The 24,032-nt window shown below is 41.9% G+C and overlaps 1 protein-coding gene across 1 annotated transcript in view; it reads left to right on the top strand.

The window, feature by feature from the left end:
* CABLES1 (Cdk5 and Abl enzyme substrate 1) overlaps positions 1 to 24,032 on the top strand; it is a 1,875,674-nt gene that overhangs the window by 314,338 nt on the left and 1,537,304 nt on the right. The gene's annotated exons all lie outside the window — the stretch shown is intronic.

Genomic DNA, 24,032 nt, shown 5'->3' with positions numbered 1-24,032 from the left:
TGTCAGTGCCAGTAACCAAACCTCAGACATCTGGGTTGCAGTTATGGCATCATCTCTTTCTGCCATGGAGGCAGGCTGCTTTCAGCTTTTGGTAGCAAAAAATGAATGTACAACAGAATATAAAGTTGTACAATATTTATAGTATCTTACATTCTTACAGCAAAGTGGTCAAGTTGATGATACTGAACAACAAATTTAAAACATTTTTCACAGACTGTCAGAAGCAAGACTGTAAATTGTACACATTTTTATTTAAGTTGTGACAATTTCATTTTTTCTTTCCAAATTCTGTCCCTTGGCTCAGTGTACTGTTATATTCATATTGATTTTCTGCTTTCATTTCCAGTTGGATGTAATTTGTATTTACAGTATGTTAGTAATGTTGTATATTGTATTATTCTGTTTTAGTTGTAAATGTATAACTCTACAGTTAACTGTGCTTTTTTAAAGGCATGTGTTGAAGCCAGTTTAGCTGTAGTTTTCCTTGCAATCTTTCATGGCAGTAGACCACCCAAAAATCTCTTGATGAAAACTGACTGTGATGCAGGGACGGGGTAGTCTCCTTTCCTGGTGACTAGGATTCAGTGAGCTGTCTGTGTTCTAGAGGGCCAGCAGAACAAGAAGGCTTTAGTGACTGAGAATCCAGTGTTTTTTTTCTAATTCACCAGTTGACAAGCCAGGAGCTGCAAGAATGTGGGCAGACTAAACTTTTCTCTGTTACAGATGCTTTCAGGCCAGAGCACAGTCAGCAGTGCATTTCAGGTTCATTGAATGCAGTGCATTATGCTGCTTACAACTTTTCAATTGCTTGAGTATAGTTTGCTTTCCTGTGCTGAGTAATCCAGCTAACAACAGTTAGGTAAAGTTATAATTAATCTGAAGTTGTCTTAAGTTGCTCTTCAACCTCTGGGGACACTGATCCAACTTGGCCTAATTTCTCCAGCATCTGATCTGAGCTCCAAGCTCCTCCCCTACCCGTAATGCCTCTGTCTCCTTCCTCCCTTCAGATCACGTTTGCCACACTTGTGTAAGCATCATGATCCATTGCTCTCTGCTATTTGGGTAAGTGGCTATATATTTTTCCTTCACTTTAGTCTATCTCTCTCTAACCAGGAATTTCTTCCTACTGCCTCCCCTTCCACATTTCTTGTCGGTAAAAAAAATCTTTCTTTCTGTTCTGTCTAGGAGTGTGTGTGTGGGTGTGTGTGTGTGTGTGTGTGTTTCTACTGTTTGGGCCTTTCTCTCGTGACTATGTCAGAGACTCCCAAACTGGGTTTTCGCAAATGCACGAAGTGTGGCCATAAGCTTTCCCCAGCTGATGGCCACACTCTGTGCATTGAGTGTTTAGGGGTCACCCATCTTGATTCCTCCTGCTCAATGTGTGTGGGGTTCAATCCCCACACATTGATTGACAGGAGGAATAAACTTATTTTGAAAGGCCTTCTCCCCCCACCCACCACAGGGGCCCAGGCCACTTCTTCTTCTGCTACCCTGCTCCTACTTCCATCTCCACCCCAGCCTCTGGGACTCCCACTAAGAGGACCGGGGATGGGGACAAACATTAAGCATAGGGACTAGCCTAGGAAGTGGTCCGCCAACCGCTCATCCTCATCAGGTCCTCCAGCCAAGCTCCACTCGGCTCCGAGGGTGGAGTCTCCTCGACTCCATTCCCCTCATTTCTCCCCGGAGCCGAATGTGCTTCAGAGCCATTCCCCAGCCTCTGCATCACCTCACCACCTCTTTAGGCCGGTGTCAGTGGCCTCTTCTTCCAGATCCACCTGCAGCCTTTCTGAAGCCGACGTGGACAGGATGATGGAGAGATTCATCCACACCCAGATACAGATGGGAGTCTTGCTTGCCCCCTCTCCCTCCGAAGTGGAGGGTGTGCAGTCCACCTTCATCCTGATTACTCCTCCTCCGATCGACCCCTGGTTTCGGAGTGCTCGGATCCGAGGACCCTCGGCGTTGAGGGGTTGATGCTGACAGTACCTGGTACCTCGATGCCGGCCATTACCTTGAGCAGGTCGAATCCGAAGAGTTCGGATCCATCTGGCTCTCGTAGCAATAGCCTTAGCGCTGGATCCGAGGGGATGGTTTCGGCTCTGAGTTTTTTTGGAGCAGAGCCTTCCAATCGGAGTTTCGGCACCTGGATATTTGGCTCTGGCCCTTTCCTTGGGCGTAAGCAGTTATTCCTGGTGATACTACCTGAGCTTTTGGTAGGCAGCTTAAACTAATGCCGTAATCTAAAATGGTTAAATCTTGGAAACAGTTACATTCTTGAAGCACTCTTTATTTAAAGACTGTGGGATGATGACTAGTGTATCTTATTATTTGCCTCATTATTACATTTTGCATTAATGTAAGGACATATGATGTGCTGCAAAATATTTATATGTTTAATAAACCATTTATGCATGTATATATTTATTTATCATTCATTCATTAGTATGAGTTTGTTAACCTGGTAGGTGGGCTGTTCAAAAGACCGTTTTCAATTCACATCCCATGTTATTTAACAAATATAAATACATACATTTAAATACATGAAAACAGAGTTCATTGAAGTATTGCCAGATGGGCAGATGTGATACAGTGTATATTCATTTTTGATAAATCATATACAGTAGTCAGTGAAATAAAGCATTCTCATAACCTCAATAAATTTCTTCTAAAATTCAAAATTGTGCATATGCTGACTAGTTTTACTATTTTTACTGTTATTTTAGTAGTACTGCAATGGAAATATTAAAAGATCTGTAACATAGTAAAAAGGTGGTGCATAATTTGGAGTTAAAGTTGAAGTACTGAACAGCTAAGCTAGTTATCATTTGGAATATACACTAAACAACATGTGCAGTATATACAAGTTGATATATGTGCACAGTGGCACAGTGGATAGTGTTATCGCCTCACAGTAAGAGGTTTCCTAGTTTGATTTTGGGCTAGGGCACCTTTTGTGTGGAGTCTGCATGCCCTTCCTGTGTTTGCATGGGTTTCCTCTGGGTGCTCTGTTTTCTTCCCACATTCCAAAGACATGCAGTAGGTGGATTGGACACTCTAAACTGGCCATAGGTGTGTGTGATATGGAAGACCTACCATGGCAGCGCTAGCCACCTGGTGGTGTAAACCTTAGCTTTAGATGGTTGTTACTGTTGAAGTGATACCCTGACCCCATATGCAAAAATCGGAAAAAGGAGTTGTGGATGGATGGGTGGATTCTCTTTCTTTCTCTTTCGGCTTTTCCCAGTTAGGGGTCGCCATAGCAGATCACCTTGTCCACTCATGATTGGCAGTAGAGTTTTGCGGTGACGAGTTGCCAGCTCGGTGCCCAACCTTCCATGGAAGGCTCACACACGCACACACTCACGCCTAGGGCCAATTTTAGCATGTCCAATCCACTTGCAGCATGTCTTTGGGGGTGTGGGAGGAAACCGAAGCACCTGGAGGAAACCCACACGACCGCAGGGAGGACATGCAGACTCCACATAGAAGACACCCCAGCCGAAGATCGAACCGGAGAGCCTCTTGCTGTGAGGTGACAGCTCTAACCACTGCACCACCGCGGCCATCCTTCGTGGATGGATGGATACAAGATACAAGTTGATAATACAGGGCAGCAGTTGGTTTCATATGGACACATTAGTGAATTCTAAATGAAACACGTGAAAGATAGCAAATTAGATTTATAGTTTATGTCCTTAAAACAGATGCACTTAGATTGTCTCATTAGGAAGAACATGAATTGTTTATGGAATTGTGGTAAGTTGTTAAGTTTTGGAGTTTAGTGGGAGTGAATTTCATGCGGCTGGGTCAGTTTTGGAAAAGACCTTTTTACTTGTGGAACGATGGAGGACAAGTCTGATCAGCTGCAGGGCATTTTGTTTCCTTAGAACATGTATGTTACCTGGGTTAGAAGCTTTCTGTGAATGTGGGGACAATACAATTTATTTAGTAGATTGTATGCGAGTGCGTTAAGCATGAAGGCTGCCTTTAAGGTAACTGGAAGCTAGCTAGCTGTTTGTATTGAAATACAGTGGTGTTCTTGTTTTTTGTACAAGATGAATAAACATGAGAATTTTAGTCTTTTTTTTTTGTATTATGGAGGAATTATGATTTGAGTTAAATGCAGTAATTGCTCGACAATATTCCAACTTGGGAATTAAGACACTTAAAGCAATAGCATGTCTAGATTCACGAGTTAAAAGGTTTGAGATTTTGTGGGCTACTTCAAGTTGATTTATTACTTTTGTGAATTTTTTTCTATATGGACATGAGAAGAGAAAGAGTTTGTCTATTACTGATTAATCCTAGGCATCTTTGCTGTTTAACAGTTGGAAGGGGGAGCCATTGAGATCAGTAATTGTAGGTAAAGTTGCATTGTTGAGCAGTTATGCAGTATTACAAAGTATAATATCTTATCTTTGTTATTCAGTAGACAGGTTGTTGAGTGTCAACTGGTTCCAGAACGTGGTAAAGTTAGATTGTAGAGAAGTTTGAAGTGATAACACTTGTTTATTTGAATACTAATAGTACGTACATCATCATCTGCACAGATTGTTTGTCTGTGATTAAGTCTGGTGGAAGGTTGTTTGTGAAAAGAGAGAAAGGGGGACTGAAGATTAAGCCCTGTGGTACTCCTAAAGTGATTTCACAGGAGCTTGAAAAGGAATGGTTAGCAGAGGCAATGGTTTATTTTCTTATGGAAGTAGCTCTTAATCCAGGAGCTCACATTCTCAGAAAATGCAATTTTGTGTGAGCACATGTGTGTGTGTGTATCGTGGGGATTCAGAAAGACCCTCACCAATATCGATAATTGGAGCCAAAAGGAACTGTTTCAAGATGTGGAAAATGGCAATTCAGAGACATGTTAGAGGCAATGAGAAAAGAAGTCATCATCAGCTAATTTCCATGTCTGAATTGTCTTTAAATACTGGTAGTGCAACTCAACATTTTCCTGGGCTAGTCAGCACTGGCAGCCCATGTGTTGCCTTGGCACAGACATCCCCCTCATTAACTCTGTCTTGTCTCTCTCTCTCACTCACACACACACACACACACACACACACACACACACACACACCTTACTTTTCCCTGAAAGCTCTTATTTTTTCCCTGCCTCTTGTAAATCACTGATGATTACAGTCAGCCAGTATTGCCAGACATCAGTTTCATACTGCTTATCGATCCAGAAATTGCTTTGTGATGCTAGACCTGTTGTTCTCTTGTATTAACTTTTTTAATTGACTGAGTCATATTTAAAAAAATTCTTCCCAGTGTCTCCTAGTGACATTCATCATTAGATCACTGTTACAGAAACTGAAGCCGTATGGGTTATCTCCTGCCAAGGATGTGACGACTGGCCAACATCAAAGTTTTTTAGGGTACTTTCTGCACTTCATAATTGCTGAAGGGCTTGAGGAGAGCCATATAAAATCAATGGATCTGATGTTTTTTTCCATCTGCCTCAACCAGTGGGTTATCAGATTCAATCTCGTCATCTCAGAATCTTCAAGCCCCAGAGCCGTTTCCTGATGTTCATCGTGCATACAGCTGCAGTCATCACACTTGGGGTTATCCTGCCATCAGGTGGGTCCTCGGTCGGCCGAATTCCAAAGTCTAGGTCCGGCGTCGGTTGTCGTCGCTTCTTCCCTGACGTCAGCGTGGCAGGGGTATAAAAGAGGCAGCCGATGCCATTTTCTTTAGTCTTTCTTGCCACGCGGTGCCCGAAGCAGAAGCAGTTCACAAGTGCCGGTTGGCCAGCTCCTGGGATTTACGAACAGTATTTCAGCCAAAGTCTTCTTTAAAGCTAAGTACCCCATTGGGGAAACTTTTCTTGCCTCAGACCGATGTCAGAAAAAGTTAATAATTGCATTTCTTGTGGGAAGCAAATAGCGCATAAGGATTTTCACTCTTACTGTATACCTTGCTTAGGGCCAGACCACGACGTCTCGGCCTGCCGTTTTTGTGCTAGGTTTAACAAGCGCACTATTAAGTGCCGGGCGAAGTTCGCCCTTCATTACTTTGGCAAAAAATTTAATTATATCATGTCATCGGATGCACCGACGCCAATTTTAGGCAAAAAACGCAAGGATAAGAATAGGCATCCGAGGCCTGCACCAAGTACTGAGATCACGCTTAGGCCGACTACCGGTTCTCCGGTTCTCAGCGAGGCGCCTACACAGCCCCTGACTACTGATGAAACTATTTTACCGGCGACTTCAGTACCCGAGGCCGCAGGATCCTCGGTCTCCATTCCCACTGCAGATACCGACGCCGCTCTTGGCGGGGAAACCGAAATTTTAGCGAGGCCTGCCATTTCTGAAGGCGTTTTCAGGCCTACCACCTCCTCTATTAAATCATTCACTAAGTCTAAAGCTGCAATGAAAATTAAAAAACAAGGGCCTCAGACCCCCTCTCAAGGCCCCATGCCTAAAAAACAGATGCTTAAAATGGCTGAGGATTTGATTACTCTCATCAGGGTTTCTCAACCCCCCTCAGACAAAAGACCCAGGATGGAGGAAGACTACCCTTCCTCAGACCAGGCTTCTATTACTTCAGACCATTCTGAGGACCAGGATTACACCTATTCCCCATTTGAAGACTCTGATGCTGAGGAGTCTATTCCCTCGGTCTCCCCCCCTGAGGACTTCTCTTTTGGGGAAACCCTGCATACATTGAGAGAGCACTTCCACTGGGAAGGCCAAGATTACTCAGATTCCAAGAAAAGGCTCAGGGAATTTCTACTACTTCCCCAGCATAGGCCCCTGGCTATCCCTCCTGTCTTAGATATTTTGGATGATGTGTACGCAGAAGCCAGTCTTAATCCAGACTCATTACCTCCAGCCCCTGTTAAACCAGACAGATATTACCGGGTTCCTGATTCTCACCAGTTCCTTTATAAAAGCCATACTGCTGACCCAGAAACAATTTCACAGGGTCCCAAGGGGATTAAGGCCTCTACTGCTAAAAACCCTTTGCCTTCAGAGAGAGATTCTAGAGCATTAGAAAGGTGGGGGAAAATGGTGTATACATCAGCCACTTTAACCATGAGGGCATTAAACTGTCAATTTCATATGTTAAAATACCAACAGTTCTTACTGTCTCAGTTGAAAGGCAAAATGACACAAACAGAACAGCCAGACTTGAAAGAGTTGCAGGATTTGTTGCATGGAGCAGAACAAGTGGGGAAACATACCTTGCAGTGTGGTTTTGATGCTTTAGAGGCCTCATGCAGAGCTTCTGTCACGGGGTCTGTCATACGTAGACATGCTTGGCTCAAAGAGCAAACCTTACCAGATCATGTCAAACCAAAGTTATTAGATGCACCACTACAAAAGATGTATTGTTCGGTGCTAAAGCTGAGGAGGTACTAAAGAAAATGGAGGAAAAAGCAAAATCTATGCAAACAGTTAAAGATTTCTTGCAGGTGCAGCCTCCATGCTTCAGCAGAAACTGGCCTTCAAAAAATTGGTCCTTTCCAGCCACGGACAGACCCCAAAGGGGCAGATACAGATGCCCAAGGGGTAGAGGACAACTTCAAGGATCTTACAGAGCTAGACAGTGGCAAACACCAGCCCCCAGAGGTGGAGAAGATAGGCCACAGTCATTTAGAAAACGGATACAATGACTTTCCCCTATGCCTGCCAAACAAAGATATAATGGCAGCACCTTTGGGCGGAAAACTGGCCTTATTTTCAAAAAACTGGCACATTGTTACACAGGACAAATGGATTCCGGATATTATAGACAGAGGCTACAGGTTCCACTTTCACACCCTTCCAAAAATGAGAGGCATGCCAAACCTGCCACAAAATCTATGGGCAGAGGCACAAAGGCAAATTTCCGCTTTCATGGATATGAAAGCAATTCAAGAGGTACCTGCAAAAGAACAAGGTCAAGGTTTTTATTCAAGGCTATTTCTGGTACCAAGGAAGGACAAAGATTGGAAACCCATCTTAGACCTATCTATTCTAAACAAATATCTAGAGGTACCAAAATTCAGGATGCTCACATTACAGCAGCTTCTTCCCATGCTGGGCAAGGAGTCTTGGCTGGTAACGTTGGACCTCAAGGAGGCATACCTGCATGTCCCTATCAGACAAGATTGCAGGAGTTACCTCAGATTTCTTGCAGGTTCAACCCATTACTAATTCTTTGCATTGCCCTTTGGCTTATCTGCTGCGCCCAGAGTGTTTGCGAAATGCCTGGCATCAGTAATTGCCTTCTGCAGACAACGAGGAATCCAAATCTACCCATATCTGGACGACTGCCTGATCCAAGCAGACAGAAAGGACCTTCTATTGCAACATCTGGCGTTTGTAATAAAACTGTTAAACTGCCTGGGGTACACAGTAAACAAAAAGAAATCAAAACTAATACCTTCTCAACAGATAATTTTCCTGGGTGCCAGCTTAAATACAACAACCCAGATGGCCTACCTCACGCCAGACAAACAAGGGCAACTGTCTCAATACTACAACAAAATGGCAACTTTAACCAGGCTAACTGCAAGGAAAATCCTGCAGGCTCTGGGGTTCATGGCATCTTGCATCCTATTAATATCATTTGCAAAGCTGCATATGAGGAAACTACAATGGTACCTAAAAAACTTATGGTCTCAGCACAGCCACAGCTTGGAAACAATTATACCACTCATTCCATGCCTTCAAAAGGAATTTTTGTGGTGGGCTCAAGCATGCCGAAGAAACACAGGTCTTCCTTTCTGCTTACCACAAGCAACTCAAATCATCACAACAGACGCCTCAGACTACGCCTGGGGAGCACACATGGCAAGTCAGTGTATTCAGGGAAAATGGTCCCAAAAAGAGATGCACCTACACATCAACCAAAAGGAGATGCTAGCCGTACAAAATGCTCTTATAACCTTCAAAGACCTACTGCATCCAGGCCAGCTATTAATAAGGACAGACAACACCACAATCATGTGGTACATAAACAAACAGGGGGGAACGCATTCATACCCCCTGTGCAGGCAAGCCATGACCCTGTGGAACACAGCACTGGAATTACAAATTCAACTACAGGCACAATTCCTGCCAGGGAAGGAAAACACACTGGCAGACAACTTAAGCAGAAATATGACAGACCCACACGAATGGAAGTTGCATCCTCAAGTCTTCTCAAAGATAACTCTGGCATGGGGACAACCAGACATAGATCTATTTCCTACCCACAGAAATTACCAGTTGGAAAATTCTGCTCAAGGACCTATCATCCACAGGCCTGGAAAGTGGACGCACTCTCTTTCAATTGGACAACATTGACAGTCTATGCCTTCCCGCCTCTACCTCTACTGGCCAAAGTCCTATTAAAAACCAGAGCAGAGAGGCCACAGATGATTCTCATTGCTCCAGACTGGCCACGACAGCACTGGTATCCTCTCCTAAAGAACATGTCACACTCACCAACATTGATCCTTCCTCAAGTTCCTCTTCTGTTGTCCCAGCACAACTACAAGACCCTTCACAGCCAGCTCAGAACTTTAAATCTAGCTGCATGGAGAATACCTTAGTTTACCAACAAACTCTCCTCTCCAAGGAGGTACAGGATGTCATCTTGGAGGCCAGGAGACCCTCTACTAGAAAAACCTACTCCGCCAAATGGAAACGATTTTGTTCCTGGAATCAAGCAAAGGGTCAGAATCATTGGGTAATAAATATACCTCAGATTTTACAGTACCTAACTGAGATGTTAAACAGTGGCCTCTCCTTCTCTTCCATCAAGATCCACGCTTCAGCCATTTCAGCACAATACAATACGGATCCTCCTTTATTCTCACATCCTCTATTAAGGCAGTTCCTCAGAGAGGCAAAAAATATAAAACCCCCACGGAAACCACCAGCTCCAGCTTGGGACCTCAACTTCGTACTGCAGAAGCTGACACTGCCTCCTTTTGAGCCGGCTTCTTCAGCAGAGCTACAATACTTGTCATGGAAAACAGCCTTCCTTCTAGCTATTACCTCAGCATGCAGGGTTTCGGAGCTACAGGCCCTCATGGCTGTGCAACCATTCATCATTTTCCATCAGGACAGGGTTTCCTTACGAACCAACCCTACCTTCATGCCAAAGGTAGTATCCAGTGTGGCTTTGAATCAGTCTATTCATTTACCTACCTTTTATCCAAATCCACAGAACAAAGGAGAGAGGCTACTACATTCCTTGGACATTCACAGGCAACTTTGTTATTACTTGGACAGAACAAAGTCATTCAGAAAATCTGAGCAGCTCTTTGTGTCCTATGCTACAGGTGCTCAAGGAAAGGCTATTTCCAAACAGACTATTTCAAAATGGATAGCCCACTGCATACGCTTTTGTTATTCATTTCATGGAAAATCAGTGCCTGTATACATCAGATCCCACTCCACCAGGGCTACAGCTACATCAGCAGCTTTCCTCAGGGGGGTCCCTACCAAGGACATTTTGGAAGCAGCTACTTGGAGTTCAGTGCACACTTTCTCCAAACACTACCACCTTCCGCTATACTCAAAATCTAGAGCAGGCTTTGCCACAGCAGTCCTGCAGGGCATTCTAGCCCCTCCTAATTCCGCTTAGTACCAGCCACCGTTACTCAGCTTTGGGATTCTACCCAAGTGTGATGACTGCAGCTGTATGCACGATGAACATGGTACAGTTTTGTACCTACCATAAATGTAGAAGTTAGAGTGCGCATACAGCTGCAGTCCAGGTTACCCTCCCTCCATCCCCTCTTAGGACAGGACTTATGACAAACACCTTTAACATACAACCTATTTGGGGTATTCCTTTATGGTGTATTTGCTTGCAACTACTGTTTTGATTTATCTACTTATGTATGTTTGCATGACATCATGTTTTGCCTTCCTTTCTGGGGACACCTGATATCTGGGGCAAGAAAAACTGAAGAAAATTGTGTCGGCTGCCTCTTTTATACCCCTGCCGCGCTGACGTCAGGGAAGAAGCGACAACAACCAACGCCGGACCTAGACTTTGGAATTCGGCCGACCGAGGACCCACCTGACGGCAGGATAACCCCAAGTGTGATGACTGCAGCTGTATGCGCACTCGAACATCTACATTTATGGTAGGTACAAAACTGTACTTTCTCCCATATTGCCTTGTTTACCTAAGCCTCTAGAGATCTTGTTTGCTGCTTCCAATATCATCTGTGCTCAATTGAAGTTCTGCTTCAAATTAAATTTTTGGATATCTTTCCTTGTTCCACCTTTCCCTCTTTTGTATGGTTTTATAATATTTGCATATAGTGTTACTTTTCTAGTGGATAGTTTTTCTTTTTCAGGAAATTTTCCAGTCAGAGTTGTTGCCACCCTTTCTGTTTGATGGGTGTTTTCTTCCTCTCATTTCTTCTGTGGCTTTATCTGTTCAAGTTCACCCCTTCTAATTCAAAGGTAGAGCTTTGTTATTATTTGAAAAAGAAGTCTCTTTTTTTTGCTTTAATAATTTACATTACTATTTGCTACCAACTTTTTTTGTGTTTTCCTTATTTTGTTGTCTTAACTACTTTTAGAGTTATAGACACATTCTTGGAGTTTAAAAAAATGTGGGAGATATGGGCATAACCTGCTCCCCCAACACACATGACAAGTGCGTTTATTGCCTCGGCACCTACTACTTCAGTGTAGACACTGGCTTCTTTGTCAGTGACATAGAAAGAATATTGTCTCGCTCTGAGGAAGGTACTTCTATTCCAATGACAGATCCATTCTGATCCTCCTGTTCTTTCTAGATCTTAGTTTCTCATGAGCTGTCCTTGGGACAACCCTCACCATTAGGCTTCAAGCAGGCCCAATCCAGGGACTTCTCTGTTACATTCTTGTGCTCCCACTATACTTTTCCCCTCGCTGAAGGTGCAGAAGAAGAGCCAGTGCAAGAGGAAGCACCTGGATTCTTCAGTGGAATTTCTCACTGAGGACTCTGACCTCCTTGAAGGGAAATTGTCCCCAAAATCCCCCTCATGGAGGATGTCTCCTTTCATGATCTGCTGGATTTAATGAGACATGGGGGGGTTGGACTATTGAAGCCCCTGGAAGCATTTGGTGTCCGCATTGCTAGCGATCCCACTTCCAGACATGCTTATTGACCTCTTATCCCAGAGGACTTGGAGAGAACCCGATGTGGTGGAGCTGATCTCCTGCAAGCCAGATAAGATATTGATCCCTCCCAAGGGCATATCCTTTTGGAGTAAAGATCCCTCCATGGATGCCATTGCCATTGCTGCAGCAACAAATTCAGATATCCCAGAAGAAAGCACATTGTTTCATTCCCCCATACAGGGAGCTGCGGACATTGGACCATTTTGGCAAGCACACTTATGCTTCAGCCACGTTTGCCATCAGTGCTGTGAATTATTTGGCACATTTGATGAGGCAATCGCAAAACTGGCCAGCACCAAATAGTGAAACCGAAAAAGCTCTTTATTGTGGCAACTCCAAAAGCTATAGCAAGCTATAGCAAAACAGTCAAACCAGTTTCGGCATCCATGGCATAATGGTTAAGGTGTTTGCCTTACAAACAGAAGGTGCAGGGTTTGATTCTCACATGGGGTAAGTGGCTAGGCTTAAAAATGGCCTGCAAAGGCAGTTAGCCTAGTACCAGCCTATGAACCTATGAACCTATATGCCTTCCTCAGTGAACATTTGTTGAGGCTTCTGAGGGACCTGGTTTCTGAACCCTCTAATTTGATGGCTTCTCAACTCTCATTGGTCTTGTAAGACCTTGGAGGCTCAGACACCATAAAATGTATTTCAAACATCCCATGTACCTTTTATCAAATGTGGCAGTTAGTATGGCTTGTGCTGCAGTCACATGCATTGTAACTTGCCATCTTGCCTAGATACCTCTTTTTAAGTTTCCAGACTGGTTCAAGTCATCCTTCTTAATTGCTTCCTTTGAAGGAATCACATTGGTTGGTCCCAGAGTAAAGATACCTCCACTAGGAGCAAGCAAGATAGTAAGATCTTGTCTTCCATGGGAGTATGCTTCTTCACCCCTCAGAGGACTTTTTTCCTAGGGTGAGAAATATGTTCTTCTATAAATTGCAGCAGCTTGCCCAAGATGCTTCTAGAAAACGTGCCTCTTGGGCAAAGGGGTAACTGCAATGAATGCTGCCCCAGAGGCAAGGATGGCCTGCAGGTTTAGAGCTTCAGAGGATCCTTCTTGACCAATGCCTTTCAGCATTCCTGAATGTTTACTCGACTGCTGCACTGTGGAGGCAATCAGGGGTTGCTTGTCTGTCCACTTATAAGCTTGGGAGGCCATTACATCAGATGTATTGAAAGCTATTTTCAGGGGCTATACAATCCCCTTTTATTTCTTTCCAAAATTAAAAAAAATCCCCTTTCAGATGTTCAACCCCACCATTGGAGGGAAGCAACAGTAAAAATCCAGAAGTTGCTTGCAAATGTAGTCATCCAATAGTCCCCACCAAACCATTTAAGATCTGGCCGTAGTCTATTCAAGATTCTTTATGATGCCAAAGGATACTGGAGACCTCAGGCCCATATTATATCTAAGCAAGTTAAATTTCTTTATGAAACACACCAAGTTCCAAATGGTGATGGTCCATTGTGCTTTTCATGAGGAAAGACAATTGGATGTGCTCGGTGGACCTCAAGGATGTTTACTGTCACATAAAGATAGAGCAGCAGTCCAGGAGGTCCCTGAGCTTCATACTGAGATCCAGTCATTTCAAATTTTGGGCATTGCCATTTGGTCTCACCACAGTCCCACGGGTATTCACCAAATGCATTGCAGGGGTAGCAGCCTAACTCAGACTGCAGGGATTACAGGTCTTTCCTTGTGTGGTGGATTGGCTTATCACAGCAGTGTCAAAGGCATCATTGATTCAGGCAAGAGACTCTTTGCTCACAGTCAGCCTTGAGAAATCCAAGTTGGAACCTGTGCAGAGCCTGGAATTTATTGGATGTCATTTGGACATCTCCAAACAAATTTCCAAGTTGCCTCTGGTGAGACTCAAGTTTTTTTAGATTCAACCCAGTTAAGTCTTGTTGTATCCAAGGTCACCCGATCATTTAATACTGCATTTTCTCTGCTTTCTGGCTGTGGCTATCTTCCTTATGCCACTCTCCAGATACTTCTTGAGGATTCTTCAGCAGACACTGTCAGTTTAGCGGTCAGTTTACTCCCATGCAGTAACCTTTCTGGTTTGTCCTACTAGCGTGTGTTGCCACCACAACCATTGGTGGGTGACTTCAGCTCACATTTCTTCAGATCATCGTTTTGTTTTCCTCTACCCACAGCCAAAGTAACTACGGATGCTTCTGTCCTGGGGTGGGGGGCGTTACAGAGAAGACAGTCAAAGGTACCTGGTTCCCAGTCAGAGGCCAGCTTGTACATCAGAGTTTTTTGGAGATGAGAGCTGTCCTCCATGCACTGTAGGCATTTCAAGACTGTCTTCTCAAAGATGTAGTAGCCATACAGCCCAACAGCAATGCAGAAGTGTGGCAATCGAATAAGTAAGAGAAACCCAAACCTGTCTTCTGTGTTGAGAGGCTACAATGGTGTGGCAATGGGCAGTGTCCTTTACAACACTTTCTGATAGCACACATCCTGGGTACATCCAACATCCTAGCAGACAATCTGAGCAGGAGCATTTTGATACCTCACGGTGCTTTAAAAGTGGTTCATCAGGCAAACAATAGTGGCACATATTTTCCATTGCTGGGGCCAGCCATGCTGTGACCTGTTTTTGACTCCTTTCAACAACAAGTGCAGCAGCATCATCTTTGCCTTGATACCTCCTGAGGGACAGTTACCAAGGGATGCTCTTCTACATACTTGGTCTCCAGGCTTCCTGTATGTTTACCGCCACACACAAACCCTTGATGACCAAGTTTCTGCAGAAGGCTGCCCATTGCAGAGTGACTTTAATCCTCATTGTCCCCTTCTGACCCACACAAGAATGGCTCCCCTTCTGTTTGACTCACCTTTGTCACCTGCCTTGGGTTCTGTATCCATTTCTGGTTTTCATCTCGTATCCTATGAGCCAGCCTCACCAAAATCTGAAGTCCCTCAGGTTAACTGCTTGTTTTCTCCATTTCCATTGATAGCCAGGGATCCCAGGCTTACCAAAAGAGTAGTGCATATCCGCTCCTTGTTTAAAAAGCCCTGTACTAGAAGAGTTTATGCCAACTAATGGAAAAAGTTTTCTATTTGGTTCACATCCAAAGGTTTGGACTCCTTTTCTGCTGCTCTACAAGCTGTTCTGGATTTTCTTGCAGGGCCTTTATCAGTCTGGGCTTAACTACTCTACTATTTAGGTTCAGATGGCGGCCATTTCGAATTTTAATATTGGTCAGAATCATACTCTGACTGTATATCTGAGACTGGCCAAGGCCTTTTTGAAGGGTACTTTTGTGCTTAGGCCTCCAATAAGGGACCTGGTACAGCCATGAGATTTACCCTTTCTCTTTCAAGCTTTGACTAATCCTCCATTTGAGCAAACAGTTACTATTGATCTAAAGATCTAAATGTCTTATCCTGGAGGACTTTGTTTCTAGCAGGTATTACTTCAGCTAGTAGAGTCTCTGAGCTTCAGGCTTGGATTTGCAACCCTCTTTCTTATGTTTCACAAATATGGTGTTTTATTGAGAACTAATCCATTCCTCTTACCTAAAGTGGCCTCTGAGTCTAGCTAGAATCAGTCAAAGCAATTACCTATTTTCTTGCCTAAATTCAGTAACAAGGGGAGCACATGCTGTCTTGTTTAGATATTCATCATCAGTTGAGATTTTATTTGGAAAAGAGAAAGCAGTTTAGATAATCGGACCAACATTTTGTGTCTTTTTCCAAATCTAAATTTAGAGAACTAGTTTCCAAGGTTACCTGGTCCAGATGGCTTTCCAATTGCATTTCCTCTGTTTATTCTAAAAAAAAAGGTGTTTCATTAACTACTAAGCCAAAAGCCCATTCCACCAGGGCAGTTGCTACTTCCACAGCCTTCTTTGGTTGTTCCTTGGATAGTATAAGTGCAGCAGACACTTGGTCCGCTACTCATACCTTTCAGTCTAAGTTCAGGGCATCTTTTATCTCCACTGTATTGTGTGATGTTGTCTCCTAAAACCACACAATTGTCTGGCTAGGAACTGTGTTCCATAAATTGAAGTAGACTGAAAAAGACAACATCAGATATGAAAGTTATGTACTTGCCATGACAATAGATCTGTGTTATCTTCTTCCTTCCTTCTTAACCATCCCTTCCTATGTACCCTTTCAGAATTGTCACTGATATTTCTGGCTCAAGGTAGACCTTGCAGAGTAGCGAGGTCTGATTCTGAGACTCTTGTTGGTCCATTATTCCCATTAATATTGGCAAATTTATCTCTGTGAAGGAGGTTTTCAGGTATAAGTCTGGTGTACTAGGGCAAACTCGATCTGAGAAGGCTTAGCTGAGCAAGACATGGGAGAGAAGCTTCAAAGCTTAAAGATTCTGAGTTGCCGGTATTGGATCCGATTGAATCCGATAACCCACAGGTTGAGAAAGATGGATGAAGACAACATGGATCTGTCATGGCAAGTACATAAATTATTTAGGGGGAAAAACTTCAGAACTCTGTTGCTGTCCAGCTGCACTTTAGATTTTGAGTGCTTGACGACTGGCTGCCACTTTACCAAGGCTGGGCAGATAAGTACCCTCTGAAGAAAACCTTCCAGTTTATTTTTTTTTCCCTGAGGAAAAAGCTTACTTTTTTCCAAGAAGAAAATGTTATTTAAGCTGATAAATTCGTTTTAGTGTTTCTCAAAAGAATTGGTGAACATTTTTATTTTTTTTAAGTTATTTGTGTAGGGGAAAACTGTTTAAAATCACTTTTTGTGTAAAAAAAAAATATACTTTTCTGTGTGGAAAAGTATAAATATGGGACTTAGTCTTGTTTTATTTGGGGGGGGGGGGGGTCTCACCGAAAGTTTTTATCTCAGAACTGTATTTTTCCTGTCAGGAAGTTCATCGACTCATTCAGGCTCCTCTGTCTGCTTATCAGGCACTCTTTCTCGGCTAAGCATGGAGCAAGCTTTGGACATTTTGTTTCTTCTCTCCACAGTATGTAATAAAAAGAAGTGGTGGAAGAAATTTTCCCAGGAGTCCTTGGCAGTTGGACTGGCTTCCTCACTGTCTCAGCTATTGAGTGCTCTGCTCTGGCCAAACCAGGTACCATGGACCACTCATCATCTTCTCTCGATCTCGCTGGCATTACTCTTGAGAAGCCACTGAAGACTGGTAGTTAGCCACAGTCCTCGGCAGTTGTTAGATTGTCCCTATTGAGCAAGGGAGAACCATTCTTGTCAGTCTTGAGGAAGATAGTGGGTGACGTTCTACAGCAAAGTTAACCTTCAGTGCTTAAGTTCTTTGTGCAGAACCCCATTCTTGAGTCTGTCTTTTTCTATGGAGTCTCGCAGAAAAAGAAGACAGAATATTAAGCATTTTTCTTCGGGTCTTTATTATGTAATCGAAAATTCAATTCAGCGAATGGCATTTACATTGAAAATGCTGTTACCCCCTGCTAATTATATATACCAACTCTGAGATTGCACTACAGTGAGGAAAGGGAAAATTTTCCGATCTTTACTGTACCACGATCTCACTATGAACAGTTCGCTGAACGGCATTTTCGATGTAAGTGCCATTCACTGAACTGAATTATTGGTTATGTAATACAGATCCTTTTTCTTCTTCCTGATCCAAACAGGATGGACAGAGGAGACTGGCTGGGATTTCCCAGAGGGCTTATTCCAAGCTTTTCATTTGTTTAGTTCTGAATTCTAACTAAATACTAAAAGAAAAAAGCTTTGTTTCTCCTTAAAGTCTGATTTCCCATCTGGTGTGAATTAGACTGGTATGTTTTTTTCTCTAGTAGTGACACATTGAGAGGATAAATCAAATTTGAGGAGAGTGTTTCTTCAGATTTCTCCCCTGAAGAATTATCTGTTTCTGAAATTATAGCCAAAAATGAAATTATTTTTTTTTTAGTGGGAACAGAATGAAATTCCACCATTCAACATAAGTTTTATGATGCATTACAGCTGCATTTTCCTCTGCCTGCAAATGTTCCTCCAGTTTTACCAGGTTTGAGGATGTGTTTTTGACAGCTTGAAGTATGCCTAACAGTCAGCCCTCTTGACCTTAGAAAGTCAATAGGCTATATAGAGTGCTCAGATTCATAAATACCTTTTTCTAATCCCAGATTAGATTCAGTAGTTATTTCCTTGTCAAAGTCATCTGTGGGTAAACATATTATGAATACTAACCCTGTTCCCTCTGACAAGGATGGGAAAGCTTTTGATAGATTTGGGGAAAAAGGTGTATTCATATTGTACTTTAGATTTCAGAATTCTGTAATGTCAGCGCCATATATCATACATCATGCTTGCTTCTTAGGAAAATATGAGAACGTTAACTGCTTTCTTGCCTCTTCCGAGACTAAGATTTCACTGAGTTATTTAATTGCTTCTCTCTCTCAGGTAATCAAAAACTATTTCGGTGTGCTCATGACTCTGTTGATGCTGTATCCAAAGCTGCTGCTACTGGAGTGATAATGAGAAGGTTTGCTTGGTATGTGCTCAGAATTTTACTACACAGTGTTAACAGTGAAATTTTGAATGCTCCATTAGATAAAGATGTTTTGTTTGGGCCCCTTTCTGCTGAGATCCTTTAAAATATTTGATGAAAGAGAAAGATTAATTCAGGGTATCACTCAGATGTTTCAACCCTTTTTGTCAGGGTTTAACAATAATTTGACTTCCTGTTCAGCAACCTTTTATAGGAAACAAAATAAACTATGGCAACAAAGTTCAGGCAAGCAGAATTTCAAAAAAAAAAAAAAAAAGTGACATGGAGGCTCAGAAAAGAAAGGGGAATCCCCATAACCTAAGACAGTCCAAAATACCAGAATGACTATGTGCCCCTTCAGATGTTACCCCTTCCCATCCTAACAACCTTGCAAGTCTTTGCCAAAGTCTACATTTTCGTTTACTTCAGTGACTTCAGACAACCTCAGACAAGTGGATCTTGAGAATCATACAGAAATGGTACATTTGGCAGCGAGAATCCCTTCCTTCTTTTCAGGGAATTCCTCCTGATGTACCAAACCAGACTTCTCTCTTTCCTCCTGTCCTAGATCATATTCTCTGTCTAGGGTCATAGAACCCTTCCTCTCAGAAGAGCCGGGGACAAGATTTTATTTAAGAATCTTTCTATTGCCAAAGAAAGAAGCAGGTTCTTGGAGACCAGTTCTAGATATTTTTTTTCTGATTCATCACATCATGGTTCCAAAGTCTTTAGTCTGTGTTACCCGTCACCCCATTTCTTAGTTTCTTGCTAACTTTAGACCTAAAAGATGTCTGTCATCACATTCCAGTTCTCAAAGACTTCAGACATATGTTTTTTAATATTTTCTATGTCTGGGTTACATTTTCAGATCTCTGTCTTGCCCTTTGGGATATTCACAGCACCAAGGGTATTGATTAAGAGTCTGACTCCAGTTGTAGTGCATTACAGGTTGCAGGACTTTCACATTTTTCCATATTTAGATGACCATTTTATTTTTGCAGACTCTTTTCCAAAATATCAGGAATCTCTGGCTTGGATAAAGAGTCTCCTTCTTAGTGCAGGATTCTAGCTGAATCTATAGAAATCCTCTGTCATTCCTTCTTACAGGATAGTGTTTCTGGGATGCCTTGTAGATAAAGCCCTCATGAGGGCTTTTCTCCCTCACAATAAAATAGATTTTTACAAGAACAGTTCTGGTATTCATCGATCAATCTTTCTTCAGCTAGGGAATATTTCAGGATTCTATGGTTCATGGCTTCTGTGCTGCTTATGATTCCTCTGACTTCACATGAAAAACAATTTGGTGGTTTCTTAGATCTGTGTGGACTCAACAACAGTACCCTCTGTCTTTTCAGATCCCAGTTTTGGGTGTTGTCAAAGAAAAATCACTTTGGTGGTTGTACAAGTTATTTTTAAACCCAGTTATTCTCTTCTCTCTTCCTGCTCTTACTCCGTCTATAACCACAGATGCCAAAGACTTCGCTTGGGGAGCTGTTTCCAAGGTGGATAAAATTTAGTCAGTGGAACAAACAGGACAGACTGAAACACATCAGTGTCAAAGAAATTATGGCATTTATAATCACTGTCAAATATGTAAGCCATCTTTGGAGTCTAGGCCCTGTACTAGTAATCACAGGCAACACCACCACAGTGATGTGATGCATAAACAAATGGGGGGGGGGGGCAGTGTTACCATGGCATACCCCCTTTGTTGTAGCCTGGGATTTAGCAACTCAACCCAGTCTTTCCTTTCAGGATTCTGTCAGAGCAGAACACTGACATGTTGAACAGAACCAGGACAGATCCTCAGAAATGGAAATTAAACTCAGGGGGTCTTCCAGGAATTGATTCAACTGTGGGTAATTCCTCATATAGAGCTGTTTGCATCCATTCACAACACAGTTAAAGACGTTTTGCTCCAGTATTCCTTGCAAGCAGGCTTGGTATACAGATGCTTTTTTTCATTCTTATTGATGAGAATGTTCCTGTACACCTTTCCACTGATAATCAGGGTCATTCTAAAGATTCAGAAGGACTCCCCAAAAATAATTATGATTCTCTGTTTTGGCCCAGTGAACAGAGGTAACTCTTCTTCTCAGACTAGTCAAGGACAGTTACAACATACTTCCTAACATGCTGAGTTTACTAAACAAAACAGGTTGTTTTGATACAATCCAGTTGACAACTTCATCAGGTGACTGCCTGGATTAGTAGAGTTTTAGTATCTTTTAGGTACCTGTTTTCCAAGGATATATACTAGGTATTAAAGGAGGCTAAGTAACCTGCTACTAGAAAATCATATATAGGTAAGTGGAAAAGATTTTCTGGTTAGTGCCAAAGAAAGAACCAGGACCTTTACAAGACCTTGATGCCTTATGTTCTTCAGTATATGTGTGAGTTACTGTCCTCTGACCTTTCTTGCATTTTTATCATGATTCACTTTTTGGCCATCTCTGATTGTCTGCCCATAGTCCCCCCCTCCTTTTCTACCAATCACAATTCAAACAATTTTTGAAAGGAGTTTTACATATCTGCCAACCTAGGAAACCGGTGGCTTTTCCTTCGGATCTCAGTTTTGTTCTAGACGAACTTGCACATATTTCATTTGAACCAGTTCAGCAGGCTATGAAGTTCTTAACTTGGAAAACAGTGCTACTCTTTGCTCTGACTTCTGCAAGAAGTTACAAGCTCTTGTGATGAACCAACCTTATCTTGTTTTCTGAAAAGGATAGGCTGTATTTTAGAATGTCTGTCTTTTATGCCTAAATTGGTTTTAAAGTTTACTTTAAATCAAGTTATTCATCTCCTTGTCTTTTTCCAGACCCTCAAAATGATGGAGAAAGGATTTTGCACACTCTGAATGTCCACAGGCAGGTCATATATTATATTGACAGGATTAGGACCTCAAGGAGTATAACTCAATTATTTCTTATGAAGATAAGAAAAGGGACAGTTAGTGTGAAAACAGGCAATTTCAAAGTGGTTGTCTGATGCTAGTGTTTTTTGTTACTCTTGCCATTTCCAGGCAAGGTCTTCTTCCCTTTGGCTTCTTCTGTGACCTTTTGGAAAGGGGTGGATTCTAGAAGTGTTGTAGAGGCAGCAACTTGGTCATCTGTGCCTATTTTAACAAAGCGTTACAAAATAGGTGCCTTTTCCAGGTCAAGAGAACATTTTGTTAGGACTGTTCTCCAGGGGCTCTGTGTCTCTATGACGCTCCTTCTTCTTCCCTTTCTTTGTAAGCTGTAGTAATCTACCTGTATAGTTTAGGCTACTGGTAGTGATCTAATGGTGAACATAGTACAGTTGTTTAAGTAAACTTACAAAAACATCAGATGTTCAGACATGTCTCTGTTGCAGTGGGGGGACACCTTCTCCCATCCCCGTTTCTTGTGTCGTGTTTTTGCCAGGGTATAGATATTTCATTTTTTTCCTTTTGTCCTAGTATATACCTAAATGTCAGGGCTCCAGCTGTACTTTCTCTGAGGCACGAAAGCTCTGAAGGTTTGGTGCCCTAAGATAGGCATACTTAATTAATAGAAGAGAAAACAAACCATATTAACATTTTTTTCTATTTACACACAGGTCTTCATAGCCTTGGTAGGATATAATCCCTATGGCTTAGGCTACTATAACAGTGATCAATTCAAATATCTACTTACACAACTGTACTTTCCTTCTGTCTTTGTCACTCTTCTGTTGTGTCTTATAGATGCATTGCTCTTCATACCTCACGGACTGATGCATTCATTTAGTAATGCCAGAGTTTCATACTTCTTGTGTCAAAAAAACTTCTACTACACTAATGGAGCTATTCGCATACTGCATTAAGGCTACTGTTTTATGTGTCAAGGGTGGAAGGATCAAACCCCCTCCCCTTTTTACTTTCAACTTTTTTTTTGTCTTTTTAAAGATTTATGCAATGTTTTAAGACACTTTCTGGTGTCTAGTGGTGGTGCATAGGATTACCACACTGTGTATGACTGCCAAGGGTATGGGGGCTTGAATCTTAGGTGCCTTTAAGGACATGTTGCGTAGAGGATCCCTGGTGTCTAGCGTTCCCACCTCCCCACATCTTTTGTGCTGCACATCTTTGTCCTGAATTTTTTAAATGTCTTTACGGCATGATATAAAGAATTATCCCTGGTAACCATTTTTCCTACCGCTTCATGTCTTTTTTTGCTAAACAACGTTGTGCTTTGAATTTTTCAATGCCTTTAAGGCACGATGTGAAAAGTTGTTCTTGGTGTTTCATGTCCCCACCACCCCACCCCATGTTGCAGTATTTGCAGTACTATGTATATATAGTTACCGTTTTTATGATGGATTATAAATTTTTGTGAAAAATATGTGTATGTGTATATATATATATATATATATATATATGTGTGTGTGTGTGTATTTGTTTGTTTATAGTAATTATGTAAGTGTTTTATCTTGTATAGTTTAATATGTTTTAGATATCCTTAAAAGCTTTTAGTGTATTTTAGATAGTGAAATTTTATTCTTAATTTTCTCATTAAGACTTAATTATTGTTCAGTGTGATAGGCTGGCTGGAGCTTGTGACTTAATTGTATCTCCTTTTTAAATGATGAGAAAACACAGTTACTATATACTGATGAAGGGTGTAGACCCGGAAACTTTATGATAGTGTTTGGTGTGTTAAGTGTTTGTGGTTGTTCGATATATCTTGGAGCAGTATCACCAGTGTTGACTTTACTTGTCTCTAACATGACTGGGTGAACACAAGCTTTTGGCCGTGTTCATTAACACCAATTGATTTGCTGCAGGCATTTCCAGGGGAGAGTACATGGTTAATTAATATATGTCTCTTCCCGTGGAATTTTTACATAGAAAATCTTCACAGGGTCAGCAGCTTGCCAACAATTTTAACCTCAAACTTAGCTATGCTTTTTTGGCTTCTTACATTTGTGTTGGGAAGGACAGAGCTTCTGTTTTTCTTATATAGGTTAATTGTTAATATTGTTAAATAATTTAAAAGTTATACATGATTTATGTAGAACTGCAGACAGTAGAAACATATTGACTTTGACATTTCAATCCCTTGTTTTTTTACCTTGGAAAGTATCCCTGGGAGTCTTACTGGCTTCTGATTTATAGCAGGCTATATCTGATATCAGGCATGGACAAGTCGCATTTCCCAGCTGCTAATTAAATCTAATTCTGAATAATAAGAGTCAATCAGAATCTTTGAAGAATATAAAGTCTTAGCAACACTACACGATAAACAACTTGAAAATTAATATTTTAAAGTCACAGGAAAACTGAAAGGTCTTAGTTTGACTGAAATATTCTGGGTTGAAGTGGGGACAGGGATAAGTATGTTTTCATTTTGTTTTCTGGTTTGTTTTCCTTAATTTTGTGACACTCTTAGAAAGAAAGAAAATGTTTAATTATGATAAGAACTTGTTCTATGAGTGATGCTTGAATTGG

This window comes from Protopterus annectens, chromosome 3.part0 (assembly GCF_019279795.1).
Source record: "Protopterus annectens isolate FY-2018-M chromosome 3.part0, PAN1.0, whole genome shotgun sequence".
In the NCBI taxonomy this organism is placed as follows: domain Eukaryota; kingdom Metazoa; phylum Chordata; order Ceratodontiformes; family Protopteridae; genus Protopterus; species Protopterus annectens.
This window is presented reverse-complemented; position numbering and strand designations above follow the sequence as displayed.